The 6,348-nt window shown below is 34.3% G+C and overlaps 1 non-coding gene across 1 annotated transcript; it reads left to right on the top strand.

Annotated features, from left to right (window-relative positions):
• Positions 1-5,221: 5,221 nt before the first annotated feature.
• On the top strand, positions 5,222-5,291 carry Smp_tRNA_00560_Pseudo_CGA.1.1. The gene has a single exon. It is a non-coding gene (tRNA).
• Positions 5,292-6,348: the final 1,057 nt, after the last annotated feature.

Genomic DNA, 6,348 nt, shown 5'->3' with positions numbered 1-6,348 from the left:
CCAGCCCCACAGTCAAAGAAGTTACCACTGACCTATCCGGGCCACGATCGACCTCCTGTAGAATAGGGCACGATTCGCACTAGAAGGACCTAAAATCGTGGCCTGGATAGTTCAGTGATAACTTCTTTGACTGTTGAGCTGGGTGACACGGGATCGCATCCATCAAGGAGCATCAGTTCCCCTAAGATTACAGGTACATCTTGTTGACGATTGTCAAGTAGCTTGAAACCTAGGTTCAGGGTTCCTTGTTGACTACCTCCAACCACCATCTGATTAATTAGGTATCTCAAAATAGGGAATAACAATTACAGATTACGTCTTTAATATATCTATTCATCTAGTGCATATCAGTCCATAATGAGACTCATTTAGGCTCATTATTAGAATTATTCTATCTTTAGTAGACATTCCATTGAACATTTTAATTTGTTGACAGACTAAAATTGAACAAACCGGTTAACTGTCAGTAGATTAAATGATGTTGGATTAATGCAAAGATGTTTCGATTAAGTATAAATAGTTTATCAAAATGATCAATTTGCGGAAACAACATATTTAAGGTTGACAGATAGCAACCTTGAATTCATTCTTACTGTTATTCATTTGAAAACTGAAACTTAAAACAGTCAAGAAGATACGATTTAGTAAAGTTGAACTGTGATTAGTAAGGGAATTCAGGACACAAGTTTCGTTTAATTTTCGAACTTATTAGATAAATGTAAGTATATTTTGGCGTTTTTGTTCACAATGAGACTCGAATTCAGTGCCTATCGTTACAAACACTAACTCATAATCTACTAGGTTAGTGAATCGAGGTATCCACTATCTTGTTTAATAAGTGTGAAGTTGTCAGTAAGGATTTGTAATTTCGTTGTCGTTGTTTTTCTGAACTACAATTTATCATTCCCAAATAATATAAAATATATGTCTTAGATTTCAATGCTAATGGGAATTCAACTTCATTTAAACTTGTAACTAAATTGTATTGTCAGGATAACTCACTCAGGATTTACATATGATAACAGGGACTGGTCACTTCGAATCTTAAATAACTATAATGGAAAATTGCAGACCATTATTATTTACTGAAGTTCAATTCCGGATATGAACTTACATTTATCATTAATTCTTTAAGGATATAGGTAAAATAAATGAATATATTATTTATAGGTTGACATTCTAGTTGATCATTGAAATAAACATTGCCTAAATGATTTAATATACCAGGTCTTTTAAACAATCTATCATCAAAAAAGGATTCCTCTATGAGATCTGATGCATACTGTTGATGTATAATGTTTCCTTCATAAATTAAAACTATTAATGAAATTAATTTCTAATTGAGTTTCACCTGTTTTGTCTCCCTTCCTATTCGAATCTCATCCAATAAATTTTGCCAAATTAGCTAGCATACATCAAGTGATCAGTATAGGATTGTGAAGATAGTCAAATGTTCAAAACAGGTGTACTTTCCTATATGGGCAAAATTTTGAATCTTATCCTGAATTTAAATAATATTTATGATCTTCTTTTTCTTTTCCTGACAGAAATGTAAACAATTCAATGTTTGAATTCATTTAGTACTGTTTGTTTGAATCTCCCCATCGATTTGTTAGGACTGCAACTGGTCAGTCTCTAATTGGCATATGTGCATACTGTGCGTATTGCCTCGATATAGCCTTAATTCACAAGCATGGTAAACAAAGATGGATAGTGGCTAGCAGTGGAATCCAGGACGCGCGTTTCATCCTATTTGGGACTCGTCAGCTGGATGTACCTGTATCAATGTTTGCATTCATGTAAATATTTCTAAATTTTGGGAGATAAAACTTTATTTTACTAGAAGTTCTGTAAGTAATATCATTAAAATATAATTTTTATCAGTATAGGGTTGAGGAGATTGTTGAGATCATAAATCGATCAATGTTTGACCAACATTGAAAACTTGGAAACACTGGACTGTATCCAATATCAAATTCTTAGATAGTCATTTATTAAAACTTTTAATTTCACCTTGCATGGAACTATAGGCTAGAATTTTGTTTAAATGTCTAGTACTAATTACTTAGGGGTGAAACTCCATTTACATGTAAACAGAACAAAGTGATCGTTAAATCAGTCTTTTAAACTATTGAGACAACTTATACTATATCAGATACTTATACTTTCAAAAAGTAAGTCGGGTTTTTGTCAACTCTTACCAGTAATTTGATAGTGCAGTAGGATAACTGAGTTACAGAACAAACTATTGATTGTAAATGGAGCAATCCTTGAATAATCGTCCTGATTTTATCCGACTGTAGAACCGTACTAAATGATTTGTAATATATTGAGTAGTACAAGTTTAATTCGAAGTTGCCTATACGCCTAACAATCCACCGAAAGCATAAACAAATATCAATAGATTGTCAACCTGGTTATATAGACAGAATAATCTCACATTCTTAACAACTATTTCACTTGTGAACATAAATTTACTCAGCATTAGAATGTTTGCAACTTTAATTTACAAACATTTTTAAAATTGAAGATATGAACAACTTACTTGTTTGTATTTTCATGTGATGTTAGCTGTTCAGTTATTCTTGGGTTTTTAGGCAATTCTGTGGCTACAGTCACTTCATACCGTACTCTAAAAACTCAACAATCTCCATAAATATTGCATACGAACATCAATACTGGTTGAATTCAAGAGAAATTCATCGAGTTCAGATGATAAGTTGTTACCAGTGGAGTTTAACAATGCAGAAAGTTAGATATTAATGAGAAGACGTAATGATCATAATGTACCATGAATAGGCTGGATTTAAAAAACTTAATTCACTAGGTGTTAGTCAGTCTGGTGATCTATCAGAGGTCTAGAGGTCCTAGTGTAATGAACAAGAACACGACTGGGGACAATCGAATGTATTTGGACACAAATTACAGACTATCTCACTAAAATCTGACAACCATACAGTAAACATTTAATTTGCAAAACAACAATCAATTGTCTCAATCTTCACTGCTTCTTCTGTAAATATCAGTTCATCTTCTCTAATTTCATTGTATATGCATTTTCCTACCAATTGCTCTTCATTTTAGTTCTTTCCTTATCGGTCTTCTGCCGAAATACATTCTATGTCTGACCATCACCATATACTACTTATATGGATATAAGTAGATCACACTACACTAGGTTCGATTCTTGAATGCTCGTGATTCCTTAGCCGAAATGAAACAACTATCCAGTACTCCCTGGTTCTGAATGTTTACCTAAATAATTGTAATCAGTCCCGTAAACTACAAATAATTGAAGTGTTATTCCTGTCAATGATTATGTAGAAAATGTACAACGATTCTTATTCATTAACTAAAGACAAGAAACACTTTATCCTATATATACATAATTTCCATTTATCATAACATACTTCAAAACTGTCCGTTGTCTCTGCTAGCCACTATCCATCTTTGCTTACAATGCTTGTGAATTAAGGCTATATCGAGGCAATACCCACTGTATGCACATATGCCAATTAGAGACTGACCAGTTGCAGTCCTAACAAATCGATGGGAAGATTCAAACATCCATCTTTGTTTAGAATTCAATATTTTTGTTAAACTATTTGTAAATAACCATGTTAACAACTAGAATAACCACACAATAGCTACATAAATAAAAATAATGAAACCATACATACATATATGAGTATTAATATGATATATTGTTCGCCATAGTTTCACCTTATCAACTAATCCATGTGAACACAAACACCTAAATATAAACAATTTTACTTCTATGCAATCGGATACACACACACACACACTCTCTCACTTGTACTGTTTTCAGGACATCATCATCATCAACCAGTATTAAAAAATGTCAACATTACACTCTATATGTATCACAAATTTAACTAACAATATAGGCTACAAAGAGCAACAACCATAATAGAAGGCACCATTCACACACACACACACACACTCACATATATAAACATTCCATTTTATGTTTTATTTCATTTCCTAATTTGTTTTTTTTAGTTTTATTGACACTTAAGCATCTTCATTTATTTTTCAAATGAATGCAAAATAACCAAATGTAAAACAAAGTGGAATATTGAAATATAAAACAAAACAAAAACAAGTTGTTTATGTCTTTAATATGTTTATAATTTGTTTTTAATTTACTATCATTCTCCTTATTATTCTTCATTATACGTTCATTATACGTTGTAAACACACATAAATCACAGGTCATTTTTTGTTTAAATGAACATCGTGTTGTCTAGGCAACCAACTGTTGTCATTGTTAACAGTATCTTTCTTTTTTTTTTAAAAAACAATCCTTCATTCTACTGTTAAACATATGTTGATATGAGGAAAGAATAACAGTATTATTATTAGTAGTAGTAGTGGTAGTAATGGTAATGATAATAGTAATAATAGATAAATAGATCTCAAGTGATCACTAACTTTTGTAACGGAAAAAGAAAAAAAGAAAAGGACGTAACTGACACCATTTTTGACGGCCGCTTCGTCCTATTGTGGGGCTCCTCAACAATGCGCATCCACGATCCCGCCTCATGAGATTCGAACCCAAGACCTATCAGCTTCGAGCGCGGGCGCTTAACCTCTAGACCACTGAGCAGGCATCAGGTGGTGTTAATGTCTAACTTCAACCAATCCACGAAATTGACCAACCGTTCACCAATTGTTTTCAGTGAGTTACTATCTACACAAAACCCCTTCTGATAATAATCATATGCTCACTAGTGATTGGCTTCAAGAGGTATTTCCTGAAGTTCTAGTGAGAAGCAGTGACTAGTGGAGTAACACCATTGTTGTTTACTATTCGTTAGAACAAACCGTTATTGCTGTTGTTGTTATTATTAAGTTTGTACATGTTGATTTTTCTTAGAAAAAATAATTACTTAATATTACTAGTGTAAGCCTAAAAGGTGTATAATGCTAATGACATTGATGCCACAAACCGATCTAAGTTGGGAAATCATTAAAATCAGAAGGGGTTTCGTGGAGATTTAGTATTTATCATAGTTGAAAGCGTGAGTCAATTGAAGCTAGACCACCATGGAAAACCTGGAAACACTGGACGGCCGTTTCGTCCTATTATGGGACTCCTCAGCAGTGCGCATCCACGAACCCGCTCTCGCGAAGAAGCAGTGACCAGTGGAGTTCAAAACCACGTCTGTTGTGAGATAGGAACTCACTGAAGACAATTGGTGAATGGTTGCTCAACTTCGTGGACCAGTTGAAGTTAGACATTAACACCGTTGGATGCCAGCTCAGTGGTCTATCGGTTAAGGGCTTCGGCTCGAAACTGGTAGGTCCTGGGTTCGAATCCCGCTCGTGAGAGCGGGTTCGTGGATGCGCACTGCTGAGGAGTCCCATGATAGGACGAAACGGCCGTCCAGTGTTTCCAGGTTTTCCGTGGTGGTCTAGCTTCAATTGACTCAAGCTTTCAACTATGATAAATCATTAAAAGCCTGAATGCACTGAACGTCCATCTTGTCTTTGTATGGGACTCTTTGGCACTGAGTATTCATGATCCCACCATTGAGGGTCGAACCTAGAACCTTCAGTCTCCCTCACGAACGTTAAAATTTCAGATCACTAACTCAGAATTCGGTAGTGTATATGTTTGACTTTAATCAATCCACGATATTATATGGCCAAATTCTATTGCCATGATTTTTATTCCTGGTTATAGTGTCGTAGATTTGTACTATTTGAGGAGTCCAATAATTTGATGAAACGATCGTCCAGTTCTTCAAAGTTTTCAATCATTGTTCAATTTAGATTGGTTCGTAATGTGATTAAAACTCAGCAACCTTCATAACCCCATATTGATGATGGTAATTATGTCAAGTTTATGCAAAAATTTGTAGTAAATTGTTAGTAAATAAGTTACAAATCTAGGAGTTGAGAGAAATTTCTAAACATTTATTGCATGGTAGTCAGTGATATATCAACAGGACTTCAAGTGAATGATATTCTCTATATAATCTGATTTTTGTAGTTCCATGGTCAAAATATTGAACTATGAGAAGTACAATAGACTTCTCGTAGGGCTAGGATATTTACATTGATCGGTAATTGGGTTGTAATCTAATCGGTTCAGAAAATTAGTACAATTTTTTGAATGAGATCATGAATCGATTAATGTTAGACCACCATTGAAAACCTGGAGGCACTGGACGACCGTTTCGTCCCAGTATGGGAATCCTCTACAGTGAGCATCCACGATCCTTCATATGAGATTCGAATCCAGGGCCTTCGGTCTCATGTACGAACTCTTAACCACTGGACCACTGAAAATTAGTACATTTATATCAAAAATATTAAATA

This window comes from Schistosoma mansoni, chromosome 4 (assembly GCF_000237925.1).
Source record: "Schistosoma mansoni strain Puerto Rico chromosome 4, complete genome".
NCBI lineage: Eukaryota > Metazoa > Platyhelminthes > Trematoda > Strigeidida > Schistosomatidae > Schistosoma > Schistosoma mansoni.
The sequence above is the reverse complement of the archived record's forward strand: the minus strand, read 5'-3'. Positions and strand labels throughout refer to the sequence as shown.